The 20,540-nt window shown below is 38.9% G+C and overlaps 1 protein-coding gene across 9 annotated transcripts in view; it reads right to left on the minus strand.

Annotated features, from left to right (window-relative positions):
- The window catches only part of DENND4A (DENN domain containing 4A), a 152,786-nt gene that overhangs the window by 116,833 nt on the left and 15,413 nt on the right, over positions 1–20,540 (minus strand). Inside the window, exon 1 of one of the 9 annotated variants that reach the window (XM_074234429.1) lies at positions 3,769–3,852. The exons of the other annotated variants lie outside the window; for them this stretch is intronic. The gene's annotated coding sequence lies outside the window, so the exon portion shown is untranslated. Of the gene's footprint in view, positions 1–3,768; positions 3,853–20,540 lie in introns of those variants that run through there. 9 annotated transcript variants of the gene reach the window in all.

Below are 20,540 nucleotides of genomic sequence, written 5' to 3' on the forward strand. Positions count from 1 at the left end.
TCTTTATATGAAAACCTAAATAAGTGTGTATGTAGCATATGAGTATATAACTCTATATAAATCTAAAATATATTCATACACTGGTCAGAAGGAATGGGTCTATAAAATTGCAAAATACCACAACTGTGATATCCCCTGACTAAATTTTGATCACTCACTCTTTTCATTAATAAATGATGTGTAGTACTAGCAGGAAACTTCCTTTGCTTCTTTTCCATTTTTTTTCTGAGTTGTTTGACTCTTTTCCCCCTTTTGGAATATATCCATATCATTTTAAGATAAGGAGTATTCATGAGGATAAGGTCTGGTGCCAAGTATAAAGTGCAAGAGCATGGATAGGTTTAATGAATATAGGCAGGATCCAAAATGGATTGTATTCCAAAAGTTCATTTTAAAGTTACCCTATTGTAATTTTAGATAGAAATAATGTTGTAAATGTTGTTAAGTTCTCAATCTAGCCTAAAATAGCTAATTTAAAATACCACAAGGGAGCTGGAACAGTATATATTTGCAAAAAGAAAAAGTTGAAAATAACATTATCATAATAGTTGACAATTTAAAAGATCATAAAAAGATAGAATAAAATGGGCCTTTTATTAACATGCTGGATGTTGATCCCTCAGAAAAGGGGCAAAGTTTCATTAGAGATGAGGAAGCAGATGAAGATATTGAATAAAAGTCATTGGGCCCTTTCAAGGTCCTCAGAAGTGAATACAATACTGGTTCTTTTTTCAGTTTGATTTCCTTTCAGACTTATGGCTTTCCCTTCCCTTGATAAAGGTGTGTCACCAGGACTACTTTTTAAACATGGAACAAAGAGAGCCTGGCAGAAAAGAAAGAAGTCTGGAATTGAAGTCTGAGACCTTGGAAATAAATTCTAGGCTCTGCTCTTTAAAGCTGTGAGACCTTGAGCAAGTTACTTACATTGGGGGTCTCAGTTTTCTTCAACTGGAAAAATGAAGGTTTTGTATAATACAATCTCTAAAGTTCCCTCAGCACTAAAATCTAAGAGATGGTCTTGCTTTTACTAGGCAAAAGTAGTAAGGAAAGAAGGAGGAAAGTTATACTTCTGGAAGGTTAAGTCAAAGAAAAATGGAGTATTAAGGAAGGCACTTGACTCCTCAGAGAACAGAAAGGAAACTTGCAACAGAAAGTCCTATGCAATTGTCTAGTATGTGAGGGGGAAAAAGAGGATGTGGGTGCAAGAGAAAGAGTAATGGGCTTGATCGTATATGGTAAATACAATCCTGAGACCAATGCTCTTCATTGTTCAGTGAATAACTTCAATTATTATTGTTCACAAACTTGTAGCTCACAGATAAGCAGCATTTTAAAAAAATTATTTTGGTTACAAAAAATTATAAGTTATCTGAAATTTTTTAGTCTTTCATTCGATGATTCAATGCATTCTTATTCAATTTAATATCAAAAAGGGCTGCATCTGTATCTGTGATTTCATTGGTATGTGAACCCCTTAATGAGGAAACACCCATTTTCAATTGTAGGTCAGCATCTTCTCTGCAAATAATGTTCTTAGAAAATTGCTTGGAGCACTAAGAGGTTAAAGGATTTGTCTATCATCATATAGTCCACAAAAATATTAGCGATAGGACTCTAACCCTGTTCTTTCTGGTTTAAGGCTCTCTCTCTCTCTCTCTGCTCTACTGCACTGTCTCTATATTCAATTAATAAACATGTATTTGGTGCCTAGTGAAAGGCAGCAAGATAAAAGGGAGAGGGCAAACTGTGGGACAGGAAGTCATGGATTTACAAGCCCATCTTTGATACTTATAGGCTCTGTGACCCTGGGCAAGTCATGGAATTTTTCAGTGCCCCAAGCAACTCTCTTAAGAAGATAGTTAAAGAGGAGTAGCTGATTTGCCCTGGTCCTGGGAATTTGCATACTAGAAGAATTCTTGGTCCTTAGCAAAACAAAAACAAAACTAAACTAAACAAAAGCATTTAGTATAAGTAAAAGATTCTGCTAGTTGGTTGAGATATAAAGTCTAGAAGGCATCTAATAGCAGGCTCTGATTCATAAGCTGATATTCACAGTAGTCTTTTAAAAGACAAGAAAACCATTAGAACCGTACAATTATAATATCTTTGTATTTAAAAGCTCTGAGCAGCTTGTATTAAAGGCCTAATAAATAAACCTGTTTTAAGAATCCATGATTTGGGGCACTTTTAAAACTCTCCATGGTACAATCAAAAAAAAAAAAAACACTGGGGTTGGGGGAAGAGAATTTTGTTATACTGATTTCATCCCAGTCTTCTCCAAGCACACACACCGTGTATCACAGAAAAGCTTGGCAAAGACAAGTCCCTTTATGCAAGAAAGGATGACGAAAGTTCTACCAGTGTCATATAATGCCCACCACACATTGTGTACCTGAAAATTCAAAGGCAATTTTTATTTTTCTTTATATGCCAATCTTATCTAAACTTCTATGTAACTTTTATATAGACTCAAGAATCCCATATAATTCAATAACTGTCCTAACAATACTATATATGGGGTAAAAAGTAACACCCAGCTCTCTTTTCTGGGACCATCCCAAAGCTTCAGCACCTAACGGCGGAAAACATTTAAAAGTTTCACATCCGTGCCCTATTTTCCTAAATACTTCTAAAATAAAGCACATCAGAATCTGAATCCTCATTTCCCCCTCCTTCTTTGGTAGGGCTCTTGATCAATTCACTATCCTCTACCAAAACCCACAGAAGTCAAAAACACAGGGTGCCCGGGATAATGGAGATCCACTCCTTGCCATTCAGAAAATTCTGCTGTTTATCATCTTATTGCCAACAGCAATTGGAAAAGGAAACCGAGAAGAAGTTGTCTAAAACGCGGAATTCCTATCCGAGGTAAAAGGGGAGGGGACGGATGTTTGGCGATTTCTTCACATTTTGAGTTACAAAAACTGGATCCCTAAAATGATCTTCGTCACATGGAGGCAAAGTGTTCAGATTCCAATATCTAGGGAGAGTGGCGACAGAAGAAGCGAGGGCTCCCCAGAACGCACTTTTTAACAAATAATCGTAGTATAATAGGCACACTTACGATAGATTAGTGTCACCGGGCTTGCGCTGTTTACAACTGTTTGCCCGTGTGTCAGAGAGAACAATAAGCCGGATAACGCGGTGTGGACGCTTAACAACTTAAGAAAGTCTGCGGGGGCACGAGCGCGCGGGGCCCGGGCCTCGCAGCCTCGGCGGGGAGCAGGCCGGCCGGGCTCCCCCTCGGCGAGGCCCCCGCGGCCGAGGCCGGGCAGCGCGGCCCAGTTCTCTCGGCGCAGGGAGGGCCGGCCGCCGCCGCCCCGGGGGCAGCTGCGAGGGGCTCCGCTGGCCCGCGGGTCTGGCCCCGCCGCGGCGGCCGGGCCCCGCAGCCCCGCGCTCCTGCCGCGCGCCGAGCAGGTGGGATCCCCGGGAGCCTCCCCCGCTGACGTAGGGGAGATGGCGGGGACCCCGCGCGGGAGCCGGCCCCGGCCCCGGCCCCGCCCCTCCCCCACCGGGCGGACTAGGGCGCGAGCGGCCGCCCGCCCTGCGCCGATGCCCCGGCCAGCCGCGGGGCCCACCCTGCCCCGGGGCGGCCCACAAAGGCGGCCGGAGCCCCCCGAGGATCGGGGGTGGGGGGCAGCGGGGGCCGCCCCTCCCCCTCCCCGGGGCGCGCACAGACACACACACACACACACAAACACGCACACGCGCGCAGCCCTCCCCGGCAGTGACAGCTCCACATGTCACCGCTCCCGGCCCGGCACTCACCGCCCGGGGCTCCGCGCGCTCGGGGCCGGTCGCCGAGGCGGCAGAGCCGGGGTCCCCTGCTCCCCGGCGGCTCCGGCCCGGCTGCGATCGTCCCGAGCCCCGGCGCTCCGCCCTGCGCGGAACCCCAGCCCGCCAGCCCGCGGCCCGCTGGCTCAGTCAGGCGGGACGCCCCCCCCCCCTCGCGGCCGCCGCTGCCTCCGCCCCCGCCCCGCCCCCTCCTCCCCTCGCCGCCGCCGCCGCCGCGGCCGCCGCCATCTTGGCAGTGACGCCGCGGGGCGGGGGGGGGAGGGCGCGGGCCAACCGGCGCGCCGGGCCGGGGAGGCGGAGGCGGGGGCGGGCGGGGGAGCGGGCGGGCCGCGGGGGCGGGGGCGGCGGCCGGGTCCTAGCGCCGGGCCCGGCGCGGGGGGGAGGGAGGGGGCGGGGCCGAAGCCGCCCAACTCTCGTCACGGCTGTGCTTGTTTGGGAGCCTAGTCCCGGTCCTCCGCAGGGCGGGAGCGCGGGAGGGCCGGCGACGCTGACCCCCGGGGAGCCGAGGCATCTGCACAAGGTCCTCGGGACGCCCCATCCCCGCTGGCAGCTGCCCGTCCGCCTCCTACCTCCGAGAAGGGGCCGGCCCCGGCCCGAGGCGCCGCTGACGCTCCTCCGCGGAGCTCCCGCTGCGCCGGCACAGGTGCACCCGGGAACCCCCTCGGGGCGCACGGCCCCCCGGGGCTTTCGGTCCCACTATACACAGTCTTGCAGAACGGGGAATCCAGGGACTTTCTCTGGAAACTACACGGGGAGGGAGGAAGCAGCAGCGTTTGGGGGGCGGTTTGTTTCGGTGATTGTTTAGATTTGGAGTTGATGCTGGGGGATTGATTCTGCCTCGCTTCTCCGCTATGACGGACAGGAGATGGGGAAGCATCCACTTCCTTCATCCTCAGTAGGATCCTAAAATTCCTTCCCACGCTTCTTCAGTCACGTCAGTCTTTCGCGTTTCCTTCCAACAAATTCCAAGATTTTGCCAATGGTATTGTCCATACTTCGAGCAACTCATCTTAGATAAGGCGGGCTGAGGTTTTGCCCTGAGCAAAGTAAGCCCAAACTTCAAAACAAAACAAAATTTAGAACAGCAACAACAGTAAACCAACCCAGGCTTGTGATCTGTGCTTTGTCCTGGAAGTGAATATTCGCTCAAAGATTTTTGTCCATGTGTTAAAGCATGGCTAAAAAAAAAAGTAGGCACGTCGTCTTTTTCTCTAAGGACAGAGATAAAAGTCATCCTTCAGTTGTGGTGGCAGCACCTGTTGCCATACCCAAGGGGCTCAGCTACTCCTTTTGAAATAGTAATTTGGGTGTTCAAAATATTGATTAGCAACAAAAATAACACTGCTTCGCTTAACTTTTTAAATCCATTATAGAATTGTATGAGTTGTCGTGGTCAAAGAGCTGATTATCAGAACAGGCTAATGGGGAGTATTTTACACTTAGGCAGGTCGTCGGGAAGCGGATACATTGTTGCCAAACTGTACTCGAGATCTTTAGAGAGGTGGAAATGAGCAGAGCGGGACCTGCGTAGCAGCACCGTGGAGAAGGCAGAGTGACAGCCAGACCAACGTATAGCGTTGCGGGGACGATTGCCCTAAGTGAGCAGTTACATACCTTACAACGTGGAATTCTCCTCGAAAACCTGATGGATCTGTGACATTATAGCTTTAGCTCCTCTTTCCAAACAGACTCATTTTCCAGTGCCATGTTAGCATCCATCATGAGGACCTGACCTCCTTATTCTAGCCTCCTTCTAGTTCTCTTGACATCGCCTGAGTTGAAGTGGAACATACATGCTTGATCTTTGTTCTCACTGTATAGTCAGATCACTTTATCATACATCTCTCCTATGAACCTTACATCGTTTTCCTTGTTTGCTTTTTCTATGATATGTCATAGCCTTTATGTATCTAGCATGAACCAATGCTCCTTTTAGTGATTTTTCAACTATGATATTGCTTCAGAAACAATGATATTCCATTAAAAGATGGGTCTTTGTTTCAGGAAAAATCTTTGGTTCAATAAAACATTATTCAGTTTCCCCAAATCAGTATAAACCTATCTCCCCCTTCTTTTAGATTTGCTCATTGTCTATTCAAGAGATAGATAGATAGATAGATAGATAGATAGATAGATAGATAGATAGATAGATATAGATGAGATAGAAGATACTAAATAGTAGATAGTAGATAGATATGTGTTTATGAACTGGATATTTGGGTTATCCCTCCAAATGCATATCTTAATCAGAACAATATGCCTTATTTATCCACTTGGTTTTTCTAGCATGGAGGTTAACTTTTTTGAATGAATATGGGCTTCATATAAAAGACTGTAATGCTCTGTGCTTGATGCAATAAAGACATCTTTCACATAAAGGATCATCTGTAGTACCATCTGACAGAAGATCTCCTTCCATTTAGATTCTACACTGGACATTATCCAAGACAGAAGCAAACATTGATGACAAGTGGTTTATACATTGGTTTATACATTGCATGATATTATTAAAAGAGACATTGAAAAAAGTTATCTCTTTTACTATATGTCTGAAGACATCTTGGATGACTGACATCCAATGACTTGTTAAAGTCATTAGATGATGTTTTATTCTACTAAACCAAATGCTTTTAGAAATATATATATATATATAAGTAAGGGGCGGCTAGGTGGCAAAGTGGATAGAGCACTGGCCCTGAAGTCAGGAGTACCTGAGTTCAAATCTGACCTCAGACACTTAATAATGACCTAGTTGTGTGGCCTTGGGCAAACCACTTAACCCCATTGCCTTGCAAAAACTAAAAAAAAAAACAAAAAAAAAATAAAAAAAGGGAAATATATAAGTAGGGGCAGCTAGGTGGCCCAGTGGATAGAGCACCAGCTTTGGAGTCAGGAGTACCTGAGTTCAAATTCAGCCTCAGACATTTAATAATTACTTAGCTGTGTGGCCTTGGGCAAGCCACTTAACCCTTGCCAAAAAGGGAAAAAAATACACATGTATACTGAGATATTTTTTCCCTACATGTTTTAATCTATTGTGTTTGAAAAATGGGGTCTACTATGGAATATCACTTTTCAAAGCATTCTTACTCCTTTTTCATACTTTTTTCACAGACACCCTCAATGCATATATGTATGCATATTATTTCCATAGAAATTTTTTGAAGAAATGGAAAGGCACATAGATCAGTGGTTTCTAACATTCTTTTGGACATCTTCCTCAAGTCTTTGATTATTTTCCTTCAGATACCTTGGAAATTTATCTCTCAACACCCTCAAAATTATATCACCTTAAATATAAACTCCTATTCAAATCCAGTTGCCTTTTATAGTTTTGTTAGTGGTTTTCCTATTTCCTCATATAGCTCATCAAGGACCTTAGAGTGCAGATCTGATAGTTCAACTACCATTGATGTAGGAAAAAAATTTGAAAATATATTTATAATCTTTTGCATTTTTGATCTGTTCATTGTCCATTCCAGTTGTTCTTTCTTGGCAAAGAGACCTAGAGTTTATTAGATGAAGAGGTTTCTGAAAAGGTTTTTGTTCTTGTGGTAATTACTATATGTCATATTTCATTAGGAAACCAACAAGCATTTATTGAGCACTTTACAAAGTTCAGGCACTGTGATAATAGTTTAGGATGACATCCATTCTTTTATTTCCTTTCCTTCAGCATCAATAATTTAAGTCAAGTTGCTTGACTTCACATCATATTACCTTCTCATTTTTGTCATTTCTTCTGATTTGTTTTTGATTTAGATCTTTGGGGTTTTTTGTTAGTTTTTGCAAGGCAATGGGGTTAAGTGGCTTGCCCAAGGCCACACAGCTAGGTAATAATTAAGTGTCTGAAACCGAATCTGAACTCAGGTACTCCTGACTCCAGGGCCAGTGCTCTATCCACTGTGCTGCCTAGCCACCCCTAGATCTTTGTTTTAACAAGCTTATTTTCTAATACAAACAGTTGGTTTGGAAATGGCTCACATTGGGAACTATTTACCTTTCCTTTAAATATAATCAATTGTACTCTTTATTATATTATATTGTTTGTGTTGCTTATCATGTCCAGTGTCTCTCAACTCTTTTCAATTAAAAAAAAGGATCCATGAGTATAAGAATGAGGCTTTTGTATAGTTCACAATCTTATTGCTTCTCAATTCTCATTCCTGAATCATGTTTTCTATCATATATCTTGCCATTCTCTCGGATAGTCACATTTGCATTGAAGTCACCAAGCATTAAAGTTTACATTGAATGAATTTGGGAGACTTTACCTCCTTATTCTCTGCTGCAGAAGTAACTGGAATAATAAACAATTGTCTTCATAGTATTTTTTATTTTGTTTTGCAAATGGCTGTCATAAGCTCTGCACTGAAATTCTATTCATTTTAAAATGGTAAAAAGTTTCTAAATAGAAAATAGTGCCTACATGAGCAATATTTTATAAAGTATTAGAAAATAGCTGCTAAGTACTCATGTTTTTAATTTAAGCAGCTAAGAGCATTTATTAACTATCTTATTAGTACTTCAAACAAGCTAGACATTATAATTTGTGATTGGCTTAAGATAGACCAGCAAGTCAAAGGTATATTTATGCCAAGTTTCCTTAATCTTTTTATGTTTGTGGAAATCTGATGAAATAATTTTTTTTGCAAGGCAATGGGGCAAGTGACTTGCCCAAGGCCACACAGCTAGGTAATTTTTAAGTGTCTGAGGCCAGATTTGAACTCAGGTACTCCTGACTCCAAGACCGGCACTCTATCCACTGTGCCACTTAGCCACCCCCTGAAATAAAATTTTTTTTAAATTAAATGCATAAAATAAAATAAAATACATAAAATTACAAAAGAAATATATTATTTTAAATTAATTATAAAAAATTTTAAGCAAATTTATGGATCACTAGATTAATAAACCATGTACTTGCTTTAAATACCACATCTCCAAGCAAATTCAGGACTTGAATTTAACTGTTACTCAATATTTAAGGAATGAATGCTTTGCTGACAGTAGGGGAAGCATAATTTATACTTCATGTGTTTCCTATCATAAATAGAGTCAAATAGTAGTGAAATCATATGTAATAAGAATAGAGATTAAGCAATAACTCAGTAATTAAATGACAATGCAGAAATCTTAAAAGTTTCCTAAGCTTTAACATTTTTCATGAATTATAAAATGACTCCCATTGCCAATCCAAATTTGGGGGGAGACTCACTCTGCCAGTTTAAAATATTCATTATACTGTATTATAATAATTCTTAGAATTTGATGATACCTAAAATGGATTAAAGGAGAGAACTGAAGGGCAAATGAAGCTTTTGACTGGGAGTTTTGATTAATTTGTTTCACAAATTGTCTTGAATTGACAATGAAAAAATTGTACTCATTGATGGATTTAAAACCCAGATTCATACAGTAAATACAATGGTGAGTTTGGGTATACGTGTGTGTTTGTGTGTGTGTGTGTGTGTGTGTGTGAGAGAGAGAGAGAGAGAGAGAGAGAGAGAGAGAGAGAGAGAAATCCCTTACATACCAAAATATTCATAGCCTTCTATGTGATAGCATAAAATAAAGCAAATAAAGTGGGTGCTGGTAAAAAGGGAATGAATGAACAAATTGGCTGAATGTAATAGAAGATTATTGCACCATAAGAAATGACAAACATGGGAAAATAGATAAAATGATTCCAAGCAAAATTGCTGAACAAAGAGAATAATGACTACAGTAATGTAAATTAAAACACTAAAAAGTGACTGAGCTTAGATTAATTGCAGGGAACAATCATTGTCTACACTATTACATTGTTGGTGGAGCTGTGAACTTATCCAATCTTTCTGGAAAGAAATTTGGAACTATGCCCAAAGGGCAACAAACATATGCATAACCTTTGAACCAGCAATACCACTGATGGGTCTATACCCTGAAGAGATGACGAAAAAAGGGTAAAAATATCACTTGTACAAAAATATTCATAGCAGCCCTGTTCGTGGTGGCAAAGAATTGGAAATCAAGTAAATGTCCTTCAATTGGGGAATGACTTAGCAAACTTCAGTATATGCATGTCATGGAACACTGTTGTTCTAATAGAAACCTGGAGGGACGGGAATTCAGGGAATCCTGGAGGGATTTGCATGAACTGATGCTGAGTGAGATGAGCAGAACCAGAAAAACACTGTACACCCTAAGAGCAACATGGGAGTGATGATCAACCTTGAAGGATTTGCTCATTTCATCAGTGCAACAATCAGGGACAATTTGGGGCTGTCTGCAATGGAGAATATCATCTGTATCTGGAGAAAGAACCATGGGATTTGAACAAAGTCCAAGGACAATTCCCTTTAATTTAGAAAAAAAAAGCTGATATCTTATTGTCTGATCTTGTTATCTCTTCTACTTTATGTTTCTTCCTTAAGGATATGATTTCTCTCTCATCACATTCAATTTGGATCAGTGTACAACATGGAAACAATGTAAAGACTGACAAATTGCTTTCTGTGGGGGTGGGGTGGGGTGGGGGGAGGGAAGTAAGATTGGGGGAAAATTGTGAAACTCAAAATAAATAAAATCTTTAATAAAAAATCATTGTCCCAAAGAACAGAAGTTAAAACAAAAATTCCTTCTAAAAAAGGAGAAGACTATAGGTACAGAGTGTTATATACACTTCATCAGTTGGTTTTGCTTAACTATTTTGTTACAAGGAAGGGTTGAGCAGTCAGCAAATGATACATGAAAACAACACACAAAAAGGGAGAAAATTGGAATAAAAATTCCAATTCAACAGTCTTCCTTCTATTACACTTCTAGGAATATTCTTACATTTTATTTTAAAACACTATTTCATTTCTCCAATTAAATATAATTACCTGATAAACGTCCTTGATAACTTTTTAATCATTCATTCATTTTGTAGCACAAGAAAAACAAGCTGAATCTTATCTACCTACTAAATCTAAGCCTTTTAATTGTTATACTAAAAATTTTACACATTTGTGAATAATAATTTAGAGTTTTGTTCTACAACTGATCTTGGTCACTATATCAGAAGAACTGCCTTATGGATCTGACTAGCTTACAAGGAGGATTTTTTTTATTTTTTGGTACTTTGATAACTCAGCTTCTTGTTATTAGAAAACAAGTCAGGCCCAACAGATTTGATGAATACTGTTTCCTTTAAATTTAGTTCTACAAGCTAAAATTGTAATTATTTTAAATAAGGAATAGCTCAATTTTAGACATTACAATAATTTTTTTTAATAAAACATGTCCATCAAGATCAAGAGCTGAAAGGGATCTTAGAGAATATCTACTCTTTTTTTTATTTTACTGATTGGGAAATTGAGGTCCAGAGACATTAAATGACTTACCAAGACCACAAAGATAGGAAGTGGCATAACTAGATTTTGACATTGAAGTCTTCTGACTCTTAAGTTCAGCATTCTTTCTGCTGAACTGTGTTGTCTCAAACACTTTTAAAAAGGCAAGTCAGAAGTTCTCAATATACACCTGACCTAGACATAAAGAGTCATATCATAAATAAATTAGGTCAAGGAACACATTACTTTTAAGATCTATGGATAGGGCAAGAGTTAATGACCAAACAAGGGACACAGAAAACAACATAAACAATTTGATTACATAAAATTTACATAAAATTTAAAAGGCTCTGCACAAACAAAATCAACACAGCTAAAATTAGAAGGAAAACAGGTAACTGGGGGAAAATCTTTGCTGAAGTTTTCTCTAAGGATTTCATTTTCAGCATATATAGAGAACTGCTTAAAATGTATAAGAATAAAAACTATTCCTCAATTAATAGTGAAAAGATATGAACACGGGGTTTCAAAAGACATAATCTAGGCAGTTGCCCTGGATTCTGGAAGATCTGAGTTCAAATGTAGCTTCAGTCACTTAGCATCCCACCCCCCCACCCCATCATTGCTCCCCAAAAGGAAAAAAAGTAAACCATCAATAGTTAGGAAAAGTGTTCCAAATAACTAATAAGAAAAATGCAAATTAAAGCAACTCCGATGTTCTACCTAATACTGATACAAATTAGCAAAATTGACAAAAAAGGAAGATGATCAATATTGGAGGAAAACAGACAGTTAATGGAATTGTAAATTTGTACAGACATTCTAAAAAGCAGTTTAAAACTATACCCTCCAAATTGACTAAATGATGTTTTTCCTTTGTCCCAATGATACCACTACTAGGCCTAACTCCTCAAAGAGAGAGGGAAAGGTAAAAAGATGTAAAAAATATTTTTAGCTGCTCTTTTTGCAGTGTAGAGAGGAAATCGGGGGATATTCATCAGTTGGGGAATGGTTGAATGGATAACATGACATTAGAATGGCATGTAAATTTGCACAGTAAGAAACTACGAAAGGGACAATTTAAGAAAAACCTAAAAAGATGAACTGATACAGAGGAAAGTGAACAGAATCAAGAGAACAATTTTTTGTATTAATAACAGTATCATAAACTTGCAAAGATTTAAAAAACTGATCAAAGAAAGGATGAAACATGATTTAGGATGTAGAATGTTTCACATATATGTGTGTACACACACATATATATATATATATGTATGTATATGACATAGTTGAAGTAGAATTTTTAAAAAATATTTTATTTTATAGAAAAATAATTTTGAACATTCATTTTTCAAAAAGTTTTACTTCCAAATTCTTCCTCTTGCCCTCCCCTCTCTCTGATGCAGTAAAGTAAATTGATATGGGATAGGTTATACTTGTGCAATAAGGCAAAACTTATTTCCATATTAGTCATTTTGTTAAAGAAAATAGACTGGGGATGGAGCCAAGATGGTGACAAGAGCAGATCTTGTCTTAGGTGCTCTCTCATAAATCTTCAAAACTAAGGAACCCACAGAAGGACCCAGTGAGGCAGTTCTCCTACTCAAGGTAACCTGGAAAAGAGCAGAAAGGCTCTGCTCCCCGGGGTGGAGGGGCAGCTGGCCAGACGGGTGGCCCGCCAGAGTGAAAGAAGCCCCAGGGCACTGGGAGCCGTGGCTCACAGCAGTGGGGGAGTCTCCTGAGCTACACCCCAGGGAGCACCGGGCACAAAGTGGGGGAACAACGGGGGACCTCTGCCAGAGCGAGCATGTGGAGCCCAGCCCTCAGGGCACACAGAGAGAAGCCACTGCATTCCAGATGCAGGAAACAGAAGCGGGCGGAGCCAGTAAGCAGGAGCCCCCAGGGCATGAGCCCACTGAGCTGAGGGAGGGGAGTGAAGAGAGACTGCCCAGCTCTGTCCTCTGCCCCTGGAACAGGGGGCTCTGAACACATTCAGACCCTGATCGCAGTCTAGCCCCCCCCCCAATAGAACAGCAGGGGCCCCCTCTGCCTAAGCCTGGTAGTGGGGGGGGGGCGCTTATGGTCATTCACAGACCAGGAGGGAGGACAGAGCCTCACACACTGAGATCCTTGTGAGAGTGTCCGAAAAGCTCAGGAAGCACCCCCCAAACAGGCTCAGGCTGGGAAAATGAGCAAGCAGAGTAAAAAAGAGAAACACCATTGAGAAATACATTATCTATGATTCCAAGAAGGATCAATATACTCAGTCTGAAGATGAGGAAACACAAGCTCCTGCATCTAAAGACTCAAAGAAAAACAGAAATTGGGATCAGGCTATGACAGAGCTCAAAAAAGACTTTGAAAATCAAATGAGGGAGTTAGAAGAAAAACTGGGAAAAGAAATGAGAGAGATGCAGGAAAAACATGAAAATGAAGTCAGCAGCCTAGACAAGGAAATGCAAAAAAATGCTGAAGAAAATAGCATGCTAAAAACCAGCTTAGGTCAAATGTATAAAACAGTTCAAAATTTTATTGAGGAGAAGAATGCTTTAAAAAGCAAAATTGGCCAGATGGAAAAAGAGATAAGAAAACTTTCTGAGGAAAACAAATCCTTCAGACAAAGAATAGAACTCAAGGAGATTGATGAATTTACGAGAAATCAGGACTCATTACTTCAAAACCAAAAAAATGAAAAATTAAGAAGAAAATGTGAAACATCTCATTGAAAAAACAACTGCTATGGAAAACAGATTTAGGAAAGATAATTTAAAAATTATTGGAATACCTGAAAGTCATGATCAGAAAAAGAGCCTTGACATCATTTTCAAAGAATTACTGCAGGAAAATTGCTCTGATATCCTAGAAGCAGAGGGCAAAATAGAAATGGAGAGAATCCACTGATTCCCCCGAGAAAGAGATCCCCAAAAAACTAACCCCTAGGAATATTATAGCCAAGTTCCAGAACTCCCAAGTCAAAGAGAAAATATTACAAGCAGCCAGAAGGACACAGTTCAAATATCATAGAGCTGCAATCAGGATCACACAGGACTTAGCAGCAACTACATTAAAAGCTCGTAGGGCTTGGAATATAATATAAGGGAAGGCAAAAGAGCTTGGAATGCAAGGGAGAATCAACTACCCAGCCAAACTGAATGTCCTCTTCCAGGGAAAAAGATGGATTTTTAATGAACCAGGGGAATTTCAAATGCTCCTGTTGGAATGGCCAGAGCTGAACAGAAGATTTGATCTTCAAATACAGGATTCAGATGAAGCATAGAGATTGGAGAAAAAGGGGAAAATGTTAGGGACTTAATGATGATGAACTGCACGTATTCCTGTATAGAAAAATAACACTGATAATACTCATATGAACCTTCTCAGGTAATAGAGTAGGTAGAAGGAGCTTTTATAGTTGAAGCACAGGAGAAAGCTGAATTTGAAGATAAAATATGGTGTAAAATGGAACCAACAGAAAAAAGGGAAATGTAATGAGAGAAAGAAAAAGGAGAGGGGAAATAGGCCAAGATATTTCATATAATAAGAATTTTCTTTATTACAATGAGCTATTGCAATGATCTGGAAGGGGGGAAGACAAGGGGGAATGAGGGAATCTTTGCTCTCATCAGAGGTGGCTAGGAGAGGAAAACAGCATATATACTCAATGGGGTATAGGCATTTGGAGTAAGAAGGAAGGGGGAGGACAGGGGGAAGGGGGTGATGTGAGTGATGGAGGAGAAGATGGACCATGGGGGGAGAGTGGTCAGATATAACACATTTTCTTTTTTACTTCTTGCAAGGGGCTGGGATTGGATGGCCTGTCCGGGACCATAGGGCCAGGTGGATGCTGGGCCTAAGGGGTGGTAGGGGGGCTTGAGGCCTCTTGGCCCCAGGACCAGGGATCTGTCTGTTGCACCACTCAACTACCCTACAGCAGAGTCAGAGTGAAAGGAGAGAGAAAATATAGTACATGGTAGTGGAAAAATACAAAAGGAGGGAGTTGCGATCAGCAATGGCAACGGTGGAAAAATATGGAAGTAACTTTTGCGATGGACTTATCATAAAGAATGTGATCCACCCACGACAGAGTTGGTGGTGTTGGAACACAGACTGAAGCACATTTAGGGCAAATGGGGCTGGGTGGCCTTCCTGGGGCCACATAGCAGGGTGATTCTTGGGTGTCTGAGGCCAGATTTGGCCCCGGGTGCTCCTGGCTCAAGGGCCAATGCTCTGTCCGCCACCCAGCCACCCCTACTATTATTACTATTTTATTTTATTTTGGGTCATTTTTTTCTTTTTTCTTTTTCTTTTTGGTTTTTGCAGGGCAGTGGGGTTGGGGTGGTTTGCATGTCACATGGCTGGGTGATTGTTGGGTGTATGGGGCTGGATATGGGCTCAGGTGCTCCTGGCTCCAGGGCTGGGGCTCTGTCCATTGCACCACCTGGCCATGCCTACAATTATTACTATTTTTTTAATTTTAATTTTTTTTCTCTCCCCTCTACTTTATCGCTCAAGCTAGTCTATATTTTTTGGGGGAGGGGGTATTTTGTTTACTCTTAAACAAGAATATTTTATTAATATATAAAAAACATTATTTGTACAAAATGAGAATAAATAAATATTAAATAATATTTTAAAAAAAGAAAAAAGAAAATAGACCAAAAAAATACTCAAACCCAAAATAAAGTGAAAAATAGTATGTTCTGATCTGCATCCAGACATTATCAATTCTTTTTCTGGAGGCAGATAGCATTTTTTTCATCATTAATCCTTTGTAATTCTCTTGCTGAGAAGAGCTAAGTCATTCACAGTTGCTCATCATGGAATGTTCCTGTTACTGTACACTGTGAATAATGTTCCCTTGGTTCTACTCACTTTATTTTGCATCAGTTCATGTAAGTCTTTACAGATTTTTTTTCTGAAATCATACTGTTTGTCATTTCTTATAACCCTATAGTCTTTAAATACAATCATACACCACAACTTGTTCAGCTATTCCCAATTGGTAGGCATACCCTCAATTTCCAATTCTTAGACACCACAAAAAGGCTGCTATAAATATTTTTATATGAACAGGTCCTTTCCCCTGCCTCCCTTTTAAAATCTCCTTGGGATACAGATCTACAGTAGTAATGTTGCTGGATCAAAGTTTCTGCACAGTTTTGTAGCCCTTTGGAAATAGTTCCAAATTGCTCTTTAGAATGTTTGGATCATTTTACAATTCCACCAAAAGTGCCTTAGTGTCTCGATTTTCCCATAACCTCTCCATCATTTAGCATTTTCTTTTTGTGTTATATTAGCCAATCTGATAGATGTGATATTGTTCCTTATATTGCATTTCTCTAATCAATAGTTAGACTTTTTTATATGATTATAGATAATCTTGCTTTCTTCATCTGAAAACTGCTGGTCATATCCTTTGATCATTTGTGAATTGGGGAATGACTTGTATTCTTATAAGTTTGTCTCAGTTCTTTATATTTTGAGAAATGAAACCTTTATCAGAGACAATTGCTATAAAATTTTTTTCTCCCAGTTTTCTTCTTTCCTTCCAATCTTGATTATATACATTTTGTTTTGCAAACACCATTATAATTTAATATAATCAATATTATCCATTTTTATCTCATAATGCTTTGCTTCTCTTGTTTGGTCATAAATTCTTCGCACCTCCATAGATCTGACAGGTAAACAACTTCTTGCTCTCCTAATTTGTTTATGGTATCAACTTTTGTGTCTAAATTACATATCCATTTGTGCCTTATCTTGTTTTAAAGTGTAGCTAGATTCTGCCATACTGTTCTCCCATTTCCCCAACAATTTTTAATGAGTTCTTGTCCCAAAAGTTTGGGTCTTTGAGTTTATCAAACACTAGATTACCATGGTTATTTACTATAGTATATAACCCAATATTATGTACCTAATCTATCCCATTATTTCTATTTCTTATCCTGTACTAGATTGTTTTGATGAGTGCTACTTTATAATATAATACAAATATAAATATTTATAAATATAATATAAATCTGGTATGGTTAAGTAACCCTCCTTCATATTTTCTGTTAGTGCCTTGATATTCTTGATCTTTTGTTCTTCCAGATGAATTGATATTTTTTAGCTCTATAAAATAATGGATTTTTTTTGCTTAACTATTCATATATGTTAAAAGGGTTTTGTTTATCTTTTAGGGAGTTGCTTTTTATTATTTGTTTTGTTTTCCTATGTTAGGGAACATAGAAAGGGGGGGGAAATCATTGTTCATTAAAAAATTAAATTTTAAAAATTTAAGTACTTTGTGAGTAGAGATTGTTTCATCCTCTGAACATGTGCTGTAACTCTAGCATGTGACATAATGCCAGGCATACAATTATTAAATACTGCCAATGTTTCAAAAAAAAGACAGATCTACTGAGCAACTTTCAGAGACAAGAAATATTTAAGAGAATGTAATACCTATGTCATTCTAAATCTGACAACTAACTAAACCAAACTTCAGATATAAATAACATTATAGATTGTAGTAAAAGTAGGGGTTCATTATATTTGAAATCCTTCTGTCTCTCTGTCTCTGACCATCTCAGTTGTCATATTTTGGTACAAGTTCCAGTCCTCAAAAACACAGAAATTGTTACTTCAGGATATTTTCGTTTCCAAGTTAGTAGTTTTGCTTTCATTGACATCTCTTTGTAGAATGAATATTTCAAACATTTAATTATCTTTAAAAAGAAAATTATCTTTATATACAATATATTACAAAATGTAAGACCTATGGTATGTAATTTCTAAAGGTAACATATTTTAATTTTTAACCAAGTAAAGATCATTGACATTTTATCAAGATGAAAAATGCCATTATAGAGGTGTTTCATCATTAACTTTGGTTTTGTCTGAAATCTTATAACAGATGTTCTAACGTTGTTCTCAGAAAATAAAACAAATGCTCATAAATTGTTTCAACACTTTGGCCTTCTCTCTGAAATTGTCCAAAGGTTCATACAGTTTGGATGGATATCTGTGCTGACTTGCAGGAAATATGAGTCAGCTTTTCTTATGTACCCAGCCTTGTTGTTTTAACTAGGACATTTGGGAAACATGAAGCTGAGAAAATCAGACACCATTAAGTCTTTTCTTTTTATTGATTTTGGCCCAGACATGAATTCTACTAGGGTAGACCACAGGGATACCCTCTAAATTGTAGAACAGGAAGGAGCCCTGTAGGGGAACACCTGCAATGAGAACAAAATATTTATTGTTTTGTTTTAAACAGATGTCTGCCTTCCCTGGGAAATAGCAGAAAACTTCAAGAGAGAAGAGTGGCAAAGAAATTGAGTGGTTCACATCAAATCAATGTTGTAATGGCTGATATAGAAATTAAATTCAACCTCAAACATTTATTGAATGCCCACTATGTACTATAAATTCTGGGGATAAAAGAAAGAGAAAGGGAAGGGGATCATTCTTACCTTCAAAGAGTTTACAATCTAATATGGAGTGAAATGTGCAGGGGAGGGAAAAAGGAATAAATATTTACATAAACTGATATGATTCAAATCAGAATGTAATAAAGTAAGTAACAATGGATGACTATAAAAACATGAGAATAGTGCCAGCAAGGCTAAAATTCACAATTTGCTAAGGTCGGCATTAAATACTGAGGACAATAGAAAGTTGGATTTGTTTTCTTTTGTTTAGTTTTGTTTTGAAGCTATATTAAGGATCAAAAAAAATCAAAGAGAGTATAGGTCTATTATTTGAAATACATTAGGGGAAAAAAGATGATGGGAAGAAGACACTACTACTTTTTAAAAAATTTTTAAAAACATTTTTATTTAAGGGGGTGGCTAGGCCTTGAGCAAGCCATTTAACTCCATTGCCTTGAAAAAAAGGCAGTGGGATTAAGTGACTTGCCCAAGGCCACAAAGCTAGGCAATTATTAAGTGTCTGAGGCCATATTTGAACTCTGGTCCTCCTTACTCCAAGGCAAGTGCTCTATCCACTGTACCACCTAGCTGCCCCTGCAATTACTTTTTAATTTCTATTTGACAAACAGGATGGCCTTCAGAATGGTAACCTTTCTCCATGCTTGCAATGCATTTCCTCTTCTTCTCTTGAGAATCCTTATTTTCCTTCAGTCTTGGTTCATGTACCACCATGATGTTTTTCCTTATTATCCTAATTTCTCCTCTTACTTGCCTCCTTTCAATTCAAATGCTCCTAGAGCGCTTTACATGATCTATGTGTACCTTGACCCTTTAAAAGTCTATCTTGCATCAAATATTGCTTTTCCCCAGAAGAATGTAAGAACTATAAAGGAAAGAAGTAACTCCTTTGCTTAACACCGTATATCACGGATGTATGCATTTAATTTGTTTCAAATTGTAGGTTAGTAATTTTGATCTGATTTCATGGCAAACTAAAGCATGTTCTTAAAAGGTTTGCTTAAGAGCATTTAGAAAAGGAAATGGTGATCACTAAGAACTTGCATGGCTACATCAAGAATAACTCATGACAGGCTAATCTCATTTCCTTTTTTTGACAGCATTACTAGATAAAGGGAAAACTGGAGACATAGTAATCCTGGATTTCTGCAAAACATCCAACATTTGTCATGCTGTCCTGTGTGTGTATGTGAATATGTGTTTGTGGGAGGGGCAAATTTGTGGGTATCCCAAGAAACTATATTTTTAAAAATGTTTGTTTATTAATGTGAATTTAACAATCATTAACAAACATGAAGAGTTCAATAGATAAAAGAGTGACTTGTATAAGGAATTGTAAATTGTCATATTCAGTCTAAATTTTAAAACTCATAAAAACAAAGTATATATAATAGTTCACAATATCTTATACAAACTTCTTTCTTATATATATGTATATATATATATATATTTAACATATAATTTGGAAAGGTAGTAACAAAACTGTTCTATTGTTTTTGTTCCCATTTATATTTTTTTCTTCTGTGCAGTTAAAAAATATTTTATCTATGGATTTCTTTGTATATCTATTCCTTAACCAACCATCTTTACTGAAGCTTATTCCCAAATAGAAACTCTCCTTTGTAAATTAGATGTTCAGATCAGTGAAATAAATTAATGAATTGTGGACAAGAGGAAAAATGTAGAGTGGACAATAATGCAATTAGGTAGATTTAAGATTGACTGACTAACTGGACTCAAGTAGTTATTAATGGTAGATGGCAGCATAGAGAGATCTCTAGTATAGGTCCCCAGGAATGTGTACTTGGATCTGTGATTAGTAATTGTTTTTATCTATGATATTATTGAAGACATAGATGGAGTGTTCATTACATTTGAAGATGATAGGGAGCTGGGAGGAATAGCTAACACAGTCAATAATAGGATTGATCTAAAAAGATTTTGAAATATTAGAGCAATGGGTTGTTCTAAAAAAATAAATTTTAATGGGAAA

This window comes from Macrotis lagotis, chromosome 4 (genome assembly GCF_037893015.1).
Source record: "Macrotis lagotis isolate mMagLag1 chromosome 4, bilby.v1.9.chrom.fasta, whole genome shotgun sequence".
Classification (NCBI taxonomy): domain Eukaryota; kingdom Metazoa; phylum Chordata; class Mammalia; order Peramelemorphia; family Peramelidae; genus Macrotis; species Macrotis lagotis.